This window comes from Protopterus annectens, chromosome 3.part1, assembly GCF_019279795.1.
Source record: "Protopterus annectens isolate FY-2018-M chromosome 3.part1, PAN1.0, whole genome shotgun sequence".
In the NCBI taxonomy this organism is placed as follows: Eukaryota; Metazoa; Chordata; order Ceratodontiformes; family Protopteridae; genus Protopterus; species Protopterus annectens.
The window spans coordinates 785,753,328-785,772,461 of record NC_056732.1 but is presented as its reverse complement, the minus strand read 5'-3'; positions in this window follow the sequence as shown (position 1 = coordinate 785,772,461).

Sequence of the window (19,134 nt, the reverse complement as noted above, 5' to 3'; positions counted from 1 at the left end):
TACAGCCCAGATAGAAAGAGATAGCTGGAGACATAACAATAAAAGATTTCATTCAAGATATCAAGAAAGGTTACAATTTCTTACTACTTATACTAATGATAATAAAAGAATTACAGAAATCATAAGACAGCATTGGCAGGTGTTGACAATAGATGATAGAACGGCAAAATTAGTAGGGGAAACCCCCAGGTTCATATATAGGAATAACAAGAATCTAAAAAGGCTACTATGTAAAACATATAAAAAAGAAATGACTATGGCTGTAGGGCCCCATTTGAATAAAGGAACTTTTGCATGCAGCCAATGCAATATGTGTAAGTTTATTTCAGGGGTTCAGAACTTTACACATCCTGTTTTGAACTATGAGTTTAGACCTAGCTTCTACGCTTCATGCAATACCTGTAATGTTGTCTATTTAGCAACATGTGAACAGTGCTCAGCATTCTACATAGGGCTTACTAAAAGAGAATTTAAAAAAATAATTTACAATCATATATATGATATGAAGAAAACTAATGAAACTAATGCTTTGGCAAAGCATGTAAAGCAATATGGAACACATGGCTTTAAATTTAAGGTATTAGAAATTATTGAAAAGGAATGGAATAGGGGAGATACAGTTAATAAACTTGAACAAAGAGAATTATATTGGATATTAAAAATGAAAGCACATCATCCACCTGGCTTGAACCAGTATGTTCCTATGAAGCCTATATTAAAGAAAAATTAAAAGAAAAAGAAAAATAATATGATTTATATGGGCATGTAACCTCCCCATACACACACACCCCCCTTCCCCCCCCTCTTCCCCATTCCAATTCCCCCCTTTTTCTTTAGGATATACCAAGCAATATAGGCCATATAGAAATATCATATATGTATGAATTGGTATGTCATTTTGATCTATTTGTCACAATTTGATATACATTTATACTGTAACAATACAGCATCATGGTTTTAAAATAGGCATTTATATTTGTATTTTTATATACTGACAAGGTTAGTTGTAATAATTTATAGGCATTTGCACTTTAATAAAACATTGTAGGTATTGTGTTCATTTAGATATATGTTATTGGATATAGTTCATTTGATGCATAACACATATATTTATATTCATGTTTATATATGTGTAGAATTATTTATAATGATGCATAGGCACTAGCATTTTAAAAATAATATATTTATTTATTACTATTTATTTAGATGTCCTTTTTGAGATATATTTTTGAGATATTTATTTGTTCTATTATATATAGGATGTAATATAAATATGGATGTCACTGGCTTGTTTTTGTGGCCTTTAGATTAAAAGGGTAGAATCTATAATGCATAACTTGACTATCATGATTATTATTATTTATGTTATGTTTTGATACTTTTATTTGTATTATTTCCATTTTATTATATGAAATATAATACTTTATGCAGATTGATATACATATGAACTGATCTATTAATACCTAGAAGTAGCATCAATGAATTGTTAGATGCTACTATAGTTCACAAGCATATATTCCAGATTGCCTTAGGCAGTAGATATACCTTTTAGAAAAAGGTAGAGGTGCTATCAATTGATAAAGTAATTATGTTAATTGAGTTAATTAAAATGTGAACCACCCTATATAAACTGAGCTGCTTTAATGTACAATGAAATCTGATGAAGCGTATGGTACATACGCGAAAGCGCTCATTTCGTTCTTTTACTGGATGTAATAAAGAAGAAGATTTTAACCTTATGCTGATGGTTGTTTACTGAAAAGTGTGTTTTCAGCTGCTGTTCTGTTCTGGTTCACTTGTGTTATATATCAGCATTTTTCTTGGATTTTGACAAGTGCTCCAGGTCAAGGTGAACGTTTTTTTCTATTTTTTTCTTAATAGTAGCAATGTTGAAAAAAATCTCCATTGATGGTAAAAGGCAAATATCTGGATGTCCTGCAAAGATTTGGACAGTTGAAAGGTACAAGAGTCTGCAGAGATTATGGAGGGACATGGCAAAAAAGAAGGAAATTCAGGTACATTTCTGTCCTTTTATCTTTCAGAATGTACCAGATTTTTCTTCATTATTTGCACTGTCCCTCCATAGCATATTCCAATAGAAACATCTGACTGCTGAAAGGCATTTTATCAGTCAGATTTTTTTGTATTGGCATATGCTCGGTTTACAACGGGCATGCCGGTTGGGCTGACCGATCAGCATGCATGTTTTTGAATACTAATGAGTTATTATTTTATAATGAAGAATACTTCATACTATTACAGATCATATAAATCAGTATTACCTTAAAATACCTAAGCAAAGGCAGGCTAAAATCTAAATATTCTTTCATAATGTAATACTATGGATATGCTTGCCACTTCAAGCATACTTTAGACAGCAAAATGAATGGAAGCCTTAGTTTACAACAGAAAATGCAGACAGATAAGTACTTAACAAGCAAAGTTAAGTACTTGCAGGGAAGGAACAAGACAGCGGAAGTGAACAGAGATGAGCAAAGATGGTGATACAAGTCATACATATAGCATATAAGAGTAATAGTTTTAGAGCTGGAGAAGAAAACTGGGATACATTCAAAAGCTAAATATACATTTTGTAAAGAAGTAAAGAGAAAGACATTTAAGGACCATACATTCTGTTGTACAAGGTTTAGATAAAACTGGATGTATTACATTACCCTTTAGCTCCTGCCAGCATGGCGGTGTAGAGGGATACATCCCTGAATACAGCCCAAGTGAACCAGATTTGGTTGATGGCTTAGGTGTCTGAAGCACTAACAGGGGTTTCCCTTCTCACATCCTTCCAGGATGTTCCCATCCTAGAGGGGAAGTGAGAGGGTACACCCTTGTGGCACTTGTGGTTCGAGATCTCTGGTGGTGACCAGGAGTACAACTTCTGAGTGCTGAGTCATTTGTGAGAGATGGGTCAGATCTGTTGACCATTGCATATGCTATATTAGGGGTGTTACTGGGTGTATGCAGTGTCAGGGAAACAATACAAAATAGTCACAGAGCAGTGCTGTGTTGCTATCAGAAGATGTCTCAATCTCCTCACCAGTCCATATCTGAGTCTATACAAGTCAGTCCAAGGATGCCAGGAGGAGTTAGTAGGCCCAGCTATCGAGGAGAGCCACTGAGGTTAGTTGTGAGGGAGAAAAAAAAATTTTAAAAAGTTACACTGCAGATGGTACAGCTGAAGTGCTGTGGAGTGTGTATCTTAGAGGATTGTTGGACTGCAGAAATGAACTGATAGCATTTACCACTCAAAACAGACAGGTCCATTACATAGACAATTAGTAGCTCAGATCCCTGCCAGCAAATCTGTGTTTGAAGTTCTATGAATTTGTAGTCAGCATGCGAAAGGTGACTTGAGAACCCTGGAGACAGTAAGTCAGGAAAGTAAACTGGACAGGTCCGAACAGAATTTATGAGGAGAAAGGAAAGTTGTATTAAAAAGGAGGCCCATTCAGTGAGGCAATTTCAGAAGAAAACAACAGAGAGATGTCATTGTCAAACTTTACCTGTTATACGTGTTTTATAAACAGCCTGGCTAGTACTGCAAGGATCACATACACACCTCTCTTCATATCTAATCTAATTCAGTCCACTAAAGCCACAGACACCAAGAAAAAGAATAATACAAAAAAAATTAATTCTTTCCATAAACCACTGAAAAAACTGACACAGTTATGTACATTTGTGTTAAAGGGAAAATGAAATATAAGAGAAAAACTGTAGCATAGAGCTACGCTAGAATATAACTTGAACTAGGAGAAGAAAGAACAGTCTAAAAGCTTTAAAATCAGGAGAGAGAATTTTGTAAACTTCTTCCTAACATCAGTCGTAATCAATGCACATTGGCTTTATTGAGAATTTGTAGTTAATGTTTTATACTTAACATGAACTTGATCAAACATATAAAATTATAAAATAAGGGAGTTATTAGCATAGGCATTAAAGAAAATCAAAGACCTACACATACTCATGCTAATGATTATAAACATAACATGAATGAGAAAAGCTTCTTCATTTCCCACTAATGCACAACTCAGCATTAAATTACACAAGCTGGGAATTTACTAATGAAGTGAAATGAATGATTGTACGTGGAGGACAGGAACTGCAAAGAAACTCTCATTTAGAGTTACTCTGATGTAATGCTGCTTTGTAAATAGACATTGCATGTAAATTATTCATGCTGAGAGGAAAACATCTGCTCAGTACTGTTGGATATGGTGCTTGTTGTAGAAGAAAAAATAGGCTTTTTTTTTACTTTAATAATGTCAAATTTTAAACAAAGCCTAAATCAGTCACTGGTGAAATTTTCTTTGATTAGTTTGGCCAGACAGATGATAGCAAGAAATTAGAATATTTCTCTCATGGCACAACTGCTTTCCCGCTACTCAGCCATTACCTGTTTTTGATCTCTCTCAGGTAAGATAACCTACAGTGACAATATGCCTTAGGTGTATGTTCTCACTAATGACAGCCACTTCATGAAGCTATCTAATCAAGGCATAAATATGATGAAAGAGAGAAAACAAAATTGTGTGCTCTGTCAAAGTTGCATTAGCCACAGGAAACAATAAAACACGACTATATCAGCTTTGTAAAAAATACCCAAAAAATTGCCACAATTAACAGACAAACTAAAAGTACTGCAAAGAGAATTTAGGAAACGGAAATAAGGACAGGTGATACAAGAAGGAAATAATCAGTCTACATGCACCTGTGAAACAACAGAACCACTATATAAAATGACCTAATGAGGGTTTGCAGCAGACAATGTTTTATCCTCAAAAGCAAACTGATCAAAGAGAGAAGGCAAATAAATATAGACATAACAAAGTTATTAACAAGAAGCAAGAGAAGACAGAGGGACTCATTTTGGTGATTTATTAACTGAACTAAATGAGAACTGGCTTCTTTCTTCTATACTAATAAATAACTCCAGGCCACCACTGCACAGCTTAACTTAATTTGTACCTTCCTGCTGCATCCCACACTGTTCCTTATTAATCACACCTAAGCCATTTTCTGTACCTGCCTTGAAACATCCCTAGTGCAGTTTTCACTCAGCCCAAGCTGACCCTTGAGTGGTTGCAGTAAGTAATAGGTTAGATTCATAAATTTCATTATAAATTAGTCTCCTGCAGTTTAAATATAACTACCCATACCAAAGGATTTTTTTAAACGGCACTGCTACTTGTTGCTGAGAGTGCAGATATTTTTAGCTACACATAAGTGGTTTGTCTACCTTTTCTGTGAATTTAAGTCTTTCTAAAACAGCCATGTTATCCCTGGTATATCTTATGTAGGTCCACAAAGTAGCAGACATATTTTCTGTCATACTCAGATTTAAATTACTTTGATAAGACTTAGAATACTAGTTTCTTACACACCCCCAATACATTAATACACAAATACACACATACACAGAAAACTGCACATATGAAGGGGTAAAACTCAATCTGGTGTTTCTGTGGAGAAACTGCTTTGCTGCAACACCTATAATATCATCGTGAAATAGGGAAGTTAATGTGCATCTAGTATAACACTTCTGTTGCATTGTGCTTCTGTGAAAAGAGTGGCAACTGTAAATACATTCTTTGTTCTCAGTTTACAGACATAATACTATGATTTCCCCCATGCTAAGTAAGTGCAGATTAGTTAAAGTCTGCAGCCCATATTTTGCTGCCTATTTATTGCATAAGTGATTTATAGTGTGGTTGATATACTACAGCCACATTCTTATCAGGTGTGCTACTTCACATTTTGATCTAAGCATAGAAATTTTCATGAAAAGTTTGAGAAAAAGCCAACAGACAACCATTGTAATCAATGTACAGCCCTGAATTTAAATGAACCTTTTTGCATTCTATGTACAGCTGTTATAAAATATGGCGTTCATAGGTCTATGCTTTTGATCCAGAGGACCATTAATAGCTTAGCCACATACCCCGAATTGTTGGAAGCTATTGTCATGACTAAGTTAAATTTAGTCATGATCCCTCTCAATGATGGTGTGAGGAGACAGACCCAGGGTGTATTTATGATTGTCCATTCATTCATGATTTGTAAGGTAACTCTTAAAGAGGGTCAGGAAGCTACTTTGATTTACATCCAAAGGAAGCCTATTCCATAAAAGAGAAATTCCCTGGGATATACAACACTCTAGCCTGCAGGTTCTATTTATGTTTTGATGGAAATTAAGATCCTTTGAGCAGGTGTCGATGCTGTTATTAGTTTTGAAGATGTGCAGGAGGTTGCATATGACTTGATCCTTTCAGGTTTTGTGATGTAGACAATGGTCGCCTCTCTAGAGTCTGTAGATAACAGAAAATATAATTTAAGGTGCTCTAGGTAGCTCGAGAAGTCATGACCTTGCTTATCTTAGTGGAAAATTCTGCAGACTCTCAACCTGGGTTATATGCTTAGATGGGTTTTAGGCATGCAAAGAGTGAAGATGCTTAAATTAAAGAGGTTAAGGAGAGGTACAGAGATGCCATATTTGGCACTGATAATCAGGCTACCTGCTTTGTTATTTGGGCTCCTGGATGACGTGTTCTGAGTTTTTCAGAGATCTGACAGGACTTGTTTCATAGGAATTAAATTGAATGGCTGTGACTGTGGAACCTGAACAGCAATAACTGTGAGTGCAGTAAAGCTTTCAATAGGTTTATTAGATAGGATATTAGATATTTAATTTGGGTCAGAGTGAATAATATTATTGTGGACTATATCTGAACATTATTGGGTGTTAGTTCTTAACTTCCTGACATAGTTAAAAAAGATTTGTAATTATGTTTGTTTTTAATTGCTATTTCTAAGTTCAAATTCATGGTAAAAAAAAAAACAGAGGTAGGCAGCAGGCTGTAGAATTCCAGCTAGTTTATTTTTAGTGCTTTCGTTCAGGAAATAGATGAACTTCTTCAGACAAAGAAACCCCAAGAGTCCTCAGTTAAAATAAAACTGTCAGTTAAGATGAGATAATTAATTATAAAACCAATTAACATAACTTGAGAAATTTAAAGAGCCAGTATTATACAAGGTAAAATGTATATGTAAATAAATATAAATGCTTTTTTTAAAAAATCAGCAACAATTTTAAAATCACAACACATCAATCTTATTACTTAATTTTCTTGTGTTTATAAATTAATTTAAATACTGTTAAATGCTAGATAACTTGAACAACTCAAACAAATGGAAATATAAAATTCATATAAAGATTCTCATAAGTCAATTAACCAGGCAGTGTTCCTAGGGATTCACTTAAAAAGACAATAAAAGTTATTTCTTTTTTATTTACAATATAACTTGTTATGCTCCATGACTTAGTAATGTGTAGCATTTCTCTGTATCAAATAATGTACACGCTGAAATGATGACAGAATCACTGATACCATGAACCCCAAACTTTGCCATGTAGTTAACAACATGACTTCTTAAACCATGTGACACTGTAAAAGGCGGTTGCTTGGAGCATAACCTCCGAAGGTTCATTTCAGTACCTTATCAGGAGGAATCAAAGAAGAGGTTATTAAGGGTGAGGAGACAAGGAAGGCCCACCAATAATAAGAATTATTTTTACCTAATGATATAATTAAACTGTAATCCATAAGATATGTAGTACATAACCAACAGCAATGCTAAAACCAGAGTGAAAAGAAAAAATAAATGAACAAAAGAACAAGTTCCACAAGAACCACAGACTGGAGCCTTACTCAGGTGAAGATTACGCACTTTTGTTCTTTAATTATGTACTGTACAAATTCTTCAGAATCTAAAATGTAGCATAAAACATCAATTTAAAACAAAGTCACAGATCACATGATCGCCAAGCCAACCAATGATATGGTTAAACTTTAAAAACAAACCAATCAGCCATGCTAACTTTGGAGCAAGGAAGTCCTGAACCAGAAAGGCTATAAATACCAAAATAAAATAACTCCAGGTAATGATATTAAAGTCTCTGTGCTAATAAAAAACATTTAATGTTAATGGAATCATTTAATCCTGGGTTTAATATGTAGTTAAATAACAAAAGTGCTAATCTTCACCTGAGTAAAGCTCCAGTTTGTGGTTCTTGTGGAACTTGTTCGTTTGCTCATATGTAGTACATACTTACAGTATCAAGCATATTGTTACTGTTTTGATGGTTATTTGTTTAAATGATTTTCCCTGTTGTTTTTTCTTTTCTGTTATGAGAAATGTATTGGAAATGTATGCAATGTTTTCCTTCTGTATTTTAAAGATTTAAATAAAAGATTCTGGTGATGTAAAACATAAACAGAAAATGAGTTGCTTCATTTCTTATTTATTTATTTATTTGTGTTTGTTTACTGGGAAAGTCCATCTGGGTAATACCTATTTTCAGCGGAGGCCGAGGGATTAAAGCTCCATTTGCTTACATTGACTTCATAGGTTCATAGGTTCATAGGTAGGTAGTAGGCTATCAGTCATGGGGCCTATACAAGCCCAACCAAAAAGGTACCCTGGCTTTTGCCACCAAGAAAATTATTTTCCTGTGCCACTGTTGAGCAGAGCCACAGAGGTGATCCCCGGGGTGAATTTCCTATTTCCCATCCAATCATCAAGATTTTTCTTGAAGAGTGCTAATGAGGAGCTTTGTTTGATATAGATGGGTAGTTTATTCCAAAGTATGGGAAGTCTCTGGGACAGGAATCTATCCCTCCGGCATGTTCTGATTATTGTGGTGACAAGGTTTAGGTCCATAGAGCGTGTAGCTCGGAGGGATTGGGATTTCTTTTAGTGGAGCATGTCTAACAGCTCTGGGTTTGACATAGCTTTGTATGTTAGGCAGAGATCACCTCTGAGTAGGCGATATGAGACAGAGTAAAGCTGGAGTTTTTTAGACTGTCTGCGTAGGGCATCTGTTTGAGGCCGGTAATCCTCTTTGTGAGGTATTTCTGTGGCCTTTCCAGTTGTTGTAGATGTCTTGTGAGGTACATACCAAAAGGGGTGTTGTACTCTATAATGTGTCTAATGAGTGATGAGTAGAGGGGAACAATTACCTTTTTTTCTGGATAAGAAACCTTTTGTGATGAGGTGTGCCACATAGAAGGATTTCCTGACTACTGTGGCAATGTGATTATCAAAGGAGAGACTACTGTCCACCTGTGTCCCAAGGTCTCTTATCACACTTTCAGTGTTAAGTATACTACCGCCTATGTTGTAGTTTGTGGGTAAAGAGTTTTTACCAAAGGGGATGACAATGCACTTTTTGGCATTGAGCTTGAGGCCATGGCTTTGACACCAGGCATCTGTCTCAGTGAGGCCCTTTTGTATGATGTCCACATCGTTAGGGGTTTCGATTATGGCTCCTAGTTTGCAGTCATCTGTGAACTTCTTTAGCCAAAGACCTTCTGTGTTAGCCTGTACTTCAGAGAAGTAGATACCAAACAGGAGAGGACCCAGGACTGAACCCTGTGGTACTCCACTTGTCACTGGTCTGAAGTCGGATTTGGAGTCTGCTACTTTCACAGTGTGGGTTCTGTCAGTGAGCCAGTTGGCCACCCATAGGGATTTATACCTAGTTTAGTGAGTTTATCTATAATTCCAGAGTGGGGGATGGTGTTGAAAGCCTTGGCAAGAGCTAGATAGGGTGTGTGAACCACCTTACCCTTGCCAATGGCTTTGGTGACTGCTTCAAAGAAGTCTATCATGTTTAGGAGACATGATCTGCCTTTTACAAACATGAACTGGGTGTGGTTCAGAGTTTGGAGATTACCAATGTCTTTGTTTATAAGTTCCATGATAATACATTCCATGGCCTTGCAGACCAGGCTCATCAGGCTAATGGTGCGGTAGTTCCTGGGGTCCATGGTGGCTCCCCTCTTGTGGAGTGGGATAACCATTGCTGTGCACCATTCAGCAGGAACAAAGCCTGAGGTGAGGCTATGATTAAACATGGTACTTAGGTGGGGTGCCAGTTTGTTCTGTAGTTCATGTAGAACGCAGCCTGGGATGTTGTCTTGTCCCATAGATGCTGTGTTCTTGGTGTTGGAGAGTGTGTTTTTTACCTGTGCAGCTGTGATTACAGGAACTTTGCATTCTTCCGGTATAGAGATGGGCTCTATAGGGGGTGAGAGGGGGGTAAAGTTAGCACTGAACCTATCTGCCAGGATTTTGGAAATATCAGTTGGGTCTGTATATTTAGTGCCATTGTGCTGTAATTCAGAGCAGATCTGAGTGTTGCCGTTGAGATTCTTGACATAGCTATAGAATGCTTTGTGGTTGTCTTTAGAACCAGTGGTGATTTTGTTTTCGTAACTAACTTTGGAGGATTTTATCAGGGATCGCAGCTTCTTACTGAGGCTGACCAGGGAGCTCCTCCACTCATGGGATTTTACTCTCTTTTGCAACAGTTTCTTCCTCCTGTTGTACAGTTTGTTTATGGCAGGGGACCACCAGATTGGCTTCCTTTTTTTGGAGGATAGCATCTTGGTTCTGTTTGGGATAGCACAATCCATGCACTCATGTAAGTGCTTATAAAGTGCAATTGTGTAGGATTCAGTAGTCGTAACTGTATTGTCCATCTGCATGGGTGTCATGAAGTTCACCTCTTCTGTCTTAAGAAGCATGAAGTTGGCTTTGGAGAAATTTTTTACCATGGTTTCCTTAATGGGGGGGTGGGGGCAGGATGTGGATATCTAGGGTAATTAGCTTATGGTCCGGTCAGATCAATGAGGCATTGACTTCAGGTGTGGAACACCAGTCACTCATGTTGGTAATGACTAGATCTAGGATATTGTTGCACCTGGTGGGGTGTGGATAAGTTGATCCAGGGCATTGGAGTTTATGAATTCCAGAAAGCATTGAGCGAAGGAGTTGGTACATGAGTAGTTTTCCCAGTTAATGGTGGGGTAGTTGAAATCGCCCATTATTTGGGTGTTTAGTTGAACCCTAATATTTTCCAGTACATCAAGAAAAGAGGAGTGGGAATCCTGGGGCATGGTGGGTGATCTGTAGCAAGCTACAATTTGGACTGCAGTTTTGCCCAGAGTTAGTTGCACTTGGATAACCTCGGCTGCATTATGCTGAGCAACTAGCCTGGAGGTGTGGATAGCCTTAATGAATATGGACACACCTCCGCCTTTGGTGTTCCGGTCCAGGTTACATGGCTGAAAAGTGTAGTTCTAAGTTCCAGTTAAACACAAAGTAGTTAAATTTCTATTTACATTTATACACATATAGTAGTTATATTTATGCATTCTAATATTTTACAAAGGAAGAAGTTAATAAAGAGAAAGCCCACATGCAACGTAGTGGATTGTACAAGTAGCAGTTATGTACAAAAATTGTTTTGTCATTTCAGTGGGAGGTTAAAAGTATTCTGTTTTGGAGAGTATCATACGGTGAACACAAAGAAACTTGTGATGAGCGTGTGCAGGACCAGGACTGGTTAAGATGTTGTTTAAGCAGTGATTTAAAACTGTTCAGTTTGCCGGAGAGTTTTATTTGTGTTGGGATACTCCTCCAGAGTTTAGCAATGTATTGGGAGTAGAGTGACTCTCCTGCAACATTATTTGACTTATTTTTGAGTAGTAAGAATTTGCTACTACATCTCCCAAGCTCCTGCTTACACCTGTCAAGGGTATCAGAACTTGTCAGAGATTTAGGCTGCATGGCTAGGCTTACAAAGGCCCTTGTGGTTGTTAGCCTAGTAAACACTTATGAACCTATGAACCTATGAACTAGAACTGAGGTCCCTTACTGGACAGTATGGCAGTAATGAGTTTTGTAGTGCAGGGTATTTTTCTGGATAATGAATGAGTTTGTGTGTTGTAGTTAGTTGTGAATATGTTGGGTAGTTGTGTAGTTCAAGCCAGTTTAATTGCTTTAAGCTATGACAATTGTGGGTCCTATGAGGGAGATTGCTAGCCAGTTTAGCAATTTTATTGTAGCAGGAGGCAAGTTTCTTTCTTCGAGTATTGTTTTTAAGTTTGTTATGATAGGAGTGGCACGTAAGAGAGTTGGCAAAAAGAAGGTAGAGGCTGGGGTTTTTCTTGCGGTATCTGTAAGAAATCCATCGATCCTATAAAGGGAGCCTAGTTTTTCTGATGAGTAGATTTAATGGTGTGCAGTATATGCTGGTTATATTTAAGACTGTCATCTATTATAAAGCCTAGAATTTTACTGTGAGTTACAGTTACAATGACAGAATTATTTGTTAACTTTATGGTAAAAGATTGCTTTTGATTTTGGCAATGTTTTAAGGTAAAAAGCATTAACTTAGTTTTCTTGGGGTTGAGTAGATTTGATTCTCTGAGACAGGTTTCTGCAGAGGAGAAAGATTTGGGGGATTTCTTTAAAAAAAATGCCAGTTTCAAGCAAGACCAAAAATTACCACATATTATTCAATTAGGGAAATAAGGTTTGAAAAATCAAAGTTAAATCCATCGGTCTCATAATAATGCAAATTAAAAGTTCATCAGAACAATTAAAACACATCTAAGTACCACTTTATTTGCTGCATAAAACAGTGTCACATGGAAAGCAATTAATTAAAAAACAAATTATACCTGCATTTTTGTCTAAACATGTCCATATGCATGTCAATTTATTACAAAAACAAAAGCAAATGCATAAATAAAAATTGCATACATTAAAATAATTAAATGAGTCTAAGCTTCACTTCAATATTAATATTTACAGATTTACTTAATCCTAAAAAACTAGCAGCAATTTATTTTCAACCCCCACCTACGTTCCATGTGCTCTAATATGGCATCATAACCACCATTTTAATGAATTACAGTTATGCTCTGTAATATAGTAAACACATATTTTTGTACATTGAACATGCTAAAGTGTGTTTGTACAATACATGTTGTTCTTGGTTCCAGCTAAATAATTATGTCCATACATCCTCTTGTTTAACCTTCTGCTGATTTTACCAATATAGAAACAGTGACATCCCAACAATATTGCCAAATAAATCACAGTGATGCTCTTACTATTATAGTGCCTTTTTACTGGAAAAGTTTGATCAAAATGATTCACTGGAATCATAGGGCATTCAATAATAAACCTACAACTCTACATTTGAACATGTTTTTTTTTTTTAGAAGTCAAAAATGTTATCTTGTTGTTTTAGTGTCCAACAAAGGCTTTCGATTAGGCCTGCTTTACTCACAAACATTGACTCTCTACCAAGATATTATATAAATCCTCATTGCCATTGTAAGTGTTCCAGTATCCAGTTATTACTTGTTTAACTAGCCTTGTGTCTGAACTATGAAAAATTACCATAATCAGATTTCTACTGTGGCAGAAAAAGCATCACCTTTAAGCAGGGAAATTATTTTACTGCTCAAAATGGAGCAACATATATAATTTCTAAGATGCCCTCACTTACTGTGCTTTTATTGCATTCTTTTTACACATGTAATGGATGAAAACTACAACTTTCTTGGCTCTTCTAAATAGGTCAAGACAATGGGCAGGATTCACGAAGCCTGCGTGTAAGAGTTATAACTCATACACGGAGGCTGCAGTTAAACGGAGTGATGTCAGCATGCTATGCATATTCATGAGAGCATGCTGAATCACACCTAAGGCTAACACGGTCCATGTAAGACAGTAGGGGGCGTGTCCGTAGGCCGAGCCCTGTAAGCGGACACACCCCCAGAAGAGGAAAAGTGCCCAAAGTAAACACCCACGACAGAGTCCACGGAAATGTGAATAAACACAACACAACACATGCCCCCACAGACTATGAACAGAAAACATATAAATAAACATGTTATATATTTTTTTAAATTGTAAAAAAGTTTAACCGTGAGTGCGCTCATTTGAGCGGGCGTGCCCGTAGCACAGCTACAGTTAGCAGTCAGTGGGAAAGCATATAAGAACTAAATATGCAAAGTAAACGAGGAAGCAATAGCGTAGTGGTAGAGATGTTGGCTGAAGAGCAGGCATTCATGGTTTGAGCCCCCACAACACCAATTTTTATTTTTAGCAAAATAAGCACGAAACAAGTCCCTGACAAATATGTACACATAAAACCACATTTTATGTAAAATGTAATGAAATAGCCCATTTATATTGAAGAAATGTGAGGTAACAAAAGAATAAAAAATGCCATATGTGCCCATAGCTGAGCTACAGTTTAACAGGGTGAGTGCATCTGCCCGTATGTGAGCAGTGGTTTAACTGGTGCAAAATGAGTGCCTGTAGCTGACCAGTGGTTTAACATGCTGAATTTAAGTGCCCCTAGCTCAGCTGAGCATAATATGTGTGCCGATAGCCAAATGAGGCTTAAACCAGCGCACCCCGTTTGCACGGAGCTGCGCACCGCGCAAACAAGCTAACCGACGGGCAACGTTGAGCAAGCCGTATCAAAACTGCCTTTTCACAGACACACCCCTCAGCATGTCTAGACAGTCATGAAAAATAAAAAGCAGTGGCCAGGTTTGAACCCAGGATACTATACACCATAGTCAAGGTACCAAACCACTAAGCCATGACAGCAGTACCTAGAAATGCAATAATAGCTAATATATAGGAATGAATACAAACTGGAGCATGATAATGCAGGTTTACTGAAGTTGATACAATTCCAAAATGGCCAATCACAGATATGTGCGGGAAAAACGGACTATATAAGCCCCATAGGCGGGAATACACAGCATAAACGATTGTAGAACTGAACTGCAGGCAGAATGACAGGAGTAGAAGAGGGTAGTTGCTTTCGAGCAAAGAGGTGGGGCGTTGAGGAGTCCAGGTACATGGTCTGGCTCCTAGTCCACAATCATGAGGCCCAACTCATGCAGGGCCAGGTCCTCTGGGGAGCATACAGAGCTGAGGCGTGGGACCGGTTGGCTCATGATCTCACCAGTGCCACAGGGATTCCAAGGACTTGTGAGCAGTTCCGTCACCACCATGCAGACCTGAAGAGACGCAAGCAGGACCAACTGAACCTTTGGATCCAGGAGGCCCGGCAAATGCCCAACGCCCCACTACTGAGTAAGTTACATTTAATTATGTATGTAAGAAATTAAACTAGCTGATATTATGGAGATGTGTATTCCAATATTACTTCATTTATATTACAGCTGCAGGTGTCCGTTCTGCGAACCGCAGTGCCTATGGCAATAGGCTGGTGAGGTTGCGCCACCATGTCAGTAATCCACTACCAGTAACTGTAAAGAAATATAAAAGTATGACAGTCAGCAAAAGAGTGTAGTGTAGTCACTAAGGAATAAAATGTGCAAGTAACAGTGTGAAAGTGTCTGCAAGTATTGCTTGATTACAAAAGTGTGTTTCAGCCTGTAAGTTAAACCGAAAAATGAAAATGTTTGACATAAATTCTGAAATAAAAATGCCCCACCTGTAAGAAAATAGTACACAAACTGCAGCAGGCTGAAAAGTATAGCTGCAGAAGATGATGAAATCACATGTGTGAAATATATCCCTGTTGAAATACTGAAACATGACAGAAGTGAGACTGCTGGAAAGGATTGTAATAACTACAGGTAAAACATGTCAATAAAGCCTAGAAGTAAGTACAATCCTGAATAGTAAAATGAAAGCAAGTGAGAGAGTGTGAGAAAGTGTCATGAATCCAGCAATACAGTAGTAATAACCCCTGAATAAAGTATACTGCAGTCAAGACAGAATGAAATGCATGTGAGAATCAAAACCAAGCAGCAAAATCTGTTCAAAGTGTTGCTGCATCTGGAATGTGTATCCCAAAATCTGGATATGTTGCTCTCAGTCTGCAATATGCAGACAGGATGATTGTCTGATATACCAAACATCCACACTTGTCTACAGCTATATAAAGCAAATGTAGCAGGATGATGTAGCTGAACAAAGCTAGATATGAATGTGTATGAAGAACAATAAAATGTATATTGATGTTGCAGTAACAGTCCTATCACCAAGTTGAAATAGTTATCATATAGGAAACTGTAGTTAGAACAGTAGTGTGTATATATCTGTAGCTATTAGAAATGTACAGCATATGTATTGGTATTTGAAGGTGTTAATATTATTTTCTTCACCCCACCCTATAACCACATATAACCCATTCCACGTGAAAATGGTATGTGCAATCACAATTAACACCCCTGGACGTTTGTCCTGTTGGGTCATATATATTTGCATTTCCGTTGATGCATCTGCCCTGTTCATACATCCAAACCTGATGGCCTGTTGCCATCAATTAACCCTGCATGTTGTTGGACTGTGTATTGCTGTTCAAATTATGCATGTGTTATGCACGCTGTTCAATGGTGTGAATATCTGGGTGTTTGGTTAATGGGAATACTAATGCATGCTGTTACAACTAATTGTGAATGGTATTATATGTCACTAACCCAAACTGTCATGACATAATGCAAAACATAGGACGACAGGGAAGGCGGGTTCCAGCGGACCCACCTCTCCCACCTCAGCTGGCGAGTGCACCTGGCACTAGTGCCGAGTCTGGACCCTTCTCCGGTGGCCCTGTGCCACCTGTGGGTGGAAGCGCTGCACGGGATGGGGCTCGCCCCCCCCTCTGCAAGTGTGGCCAGAGGAGAACCACCACTCACCCTCCATAGCGTCTGGACTGTGGTGCGTAGGGAGATTCGGGACTCTGTTCTCGAGCCTCTACGCCAGCTTGAGGCATGGTTGGCACAACTTACGGGCATGCCTGTTGCCCGGCCTACCCAGCCCCCAGCACAGCCCCGTCCTGGGCAGTGAAGGAACAGTGGCAACTGCCTATGGGTGGGGATATCAGTTCCACTGTTGCCATCTGTGGGCTCATGGGCTCTGGATATCCAAACCTCCGTCCCCGTCAATTGTGTAACCCCCCCACACGTGTCATACACCGCCCCTGTATGCGTCTTGTTTGTCTTGTCTGTTTACCTACCCAACCTACCTCCCCAGCTGTACCGACTTCCTTCACCTGACATACCACTCTGACCTGAAAAAAAAAAAAAAAAAAAGGGCACTCTGTACCCACAAAAAAATTATGCCCCATACATAGCTGCCCATTCCGCACACATGTCTGCTGGACATGGAATCTATCAATTACAATTGGCTGTACAACAAGTATTATTGTTGTCCTGACACCTCTCTCAGGGGTGGAAGGTTTCAAATGTCACACCAAATTACATACATATGCACAGCTGTTGCTGATGAAGAAATGGGCAGTTATGGGCCTTACCTACATCCCTCCTGCAAATCCCAAGCTTGTTTCCCTACTGTCTTACCCTCTTTGTGACCCCTTTTTCACCACTTTCCTGTCTCCCCATTTTCATTTCTTTCAAAGAAAATAGCACAGGTGTGTGCCAGAGTAAGCACTGTTAAGCGGTTGTAAGTGGGTGTGCGCTTGTGTGCGTGGAGCTAACCGACAGTGCGCATGCGTGAGCTCCGCACAAACCAGTGCTAACCCGGTTACAACTGCTTAAAAGTGCCTTAGTCACTTTGATTGACAGGTCCTGTACTCAGTTCAAAAGCAAAATAAAATCCCACTGTCAGTCCCGAACCCAGGACCTTGGAAACAGTAGTCTGTATGACCTACCACTAAGCCATGAATCTTATACAAAAACATTGTGCTAAAATAAATATAACATGTAATAGTAGGGATGAATGTAAAGGGAATATAGGATGTGTAGTACCCAAAGCATGTCATGTAGAATTACTGTCAAAACTACTGGATTCCCATAATAGTAGTGTGTGAACACAAACAGCCATGCTAGTTGTTAGCTTGTAGGTAATAATGTCAGTTAAAGTGCATATATAAATGTATGTATATGTACATATATATATATATATATATATATATATATATATATATATATATATATATATATATATATATATATATATATATATAGTTGTAGGAGTCATTGTGCATACACACTTACTACAGGGAACAGGAGAGAGGTTCATAGGTTCATAGGTTCATAGGTTGGTACTAGGCTATCAGCCCTAGGGCCTATACAAGCCTAGCCATAACAATTCCCTGGCTATTTCTTCTCACATTATTTACTTTCCTGGACCCCTGTCTAGCAGGGCAACTGACGTGATCCCTGGGGTGAATTTCCTTTCTCCCATCCAATCGTCAAGGTTCCTCTTGAAGAGGTCCAAAGAGGCACTCTGCTTGACATGTATGGGCAATCTATTCTAGAGTCTGGGGAGTCTCTGGGTCAGGAACCTATCCCTCCAGCATGTTTTGTTTATTGTGATGACAAGGTTTAGATCCCTGGAGCATGTAGCTCTGAGGGATTAGGATTTCTTTAAGTGTAGCATGTCCAACAGCTCTGGGTTTGACATGGCCTTGTATGTTAAGCAGAGATCGCCTCTGAGTAGACGATATGCGACAGAGTATAGCTGGAGTTTTTAAGGCGGTCAGCGTAGGGCATCTGCTTTAGGCCTGTGATTCTTTTAGTGAGGTATTTCTGAGGCCTTTCCAGTTGTTGCAGATGTCTTGAGAGGTGCATACCAAATGGGGCGTTGTATTCTATAATGGGTCTAATGAGAGATGAGTACAGTGGGACAATGACCTCCTTTTTTCTGGATGAAAAGCCCTTCGTGATGAGGTCTGCCACATAGAAGGATTTCCTGACTGTTGTGGCGATGTGGTTATCGAAGGTGAGACCACTGTCCACCTGTGTCCCTAAGTCTCTTATCACACTTTCTGTGTTTAGTGTACTGCCACCTATATGGTAATTCATGGCTACATATTTTTTCCCAAAGGGGATAACAATACATTTCTTGGCATTGAGCTTGAGCCCATGGCTCTGGCACCAAGCATCTGTTTCTGTAAGGCCCTTTTGTAGAGTATCCACATCATTTGGGGATTCAATAATGGCTCCCAGTTTGCAGTCATCTGCAAACTTTGTTAGCCAGAGTCCCTTAATGTTGACCTGTACTTCAGAGAAGTAGATGCCAAACAAGAGCGGCCCCAGGGCTGAACCCTGAACTACTCCACTTGTCACTTGTCTGGAGCTGGATTTGGAGTTGGCTACTTTTACAGTGTGGGTTCTATCAGTAAGCCATTTAGCAACCCATTGGGTGACATAGGGATTAATGCCCAACTTAGTAAGTTTATCTATGATTCCAGAGTGGGGGATGGTGTCAAAGGCCTTGGCAAGGTCTAGATAGGCTGTGTGGACC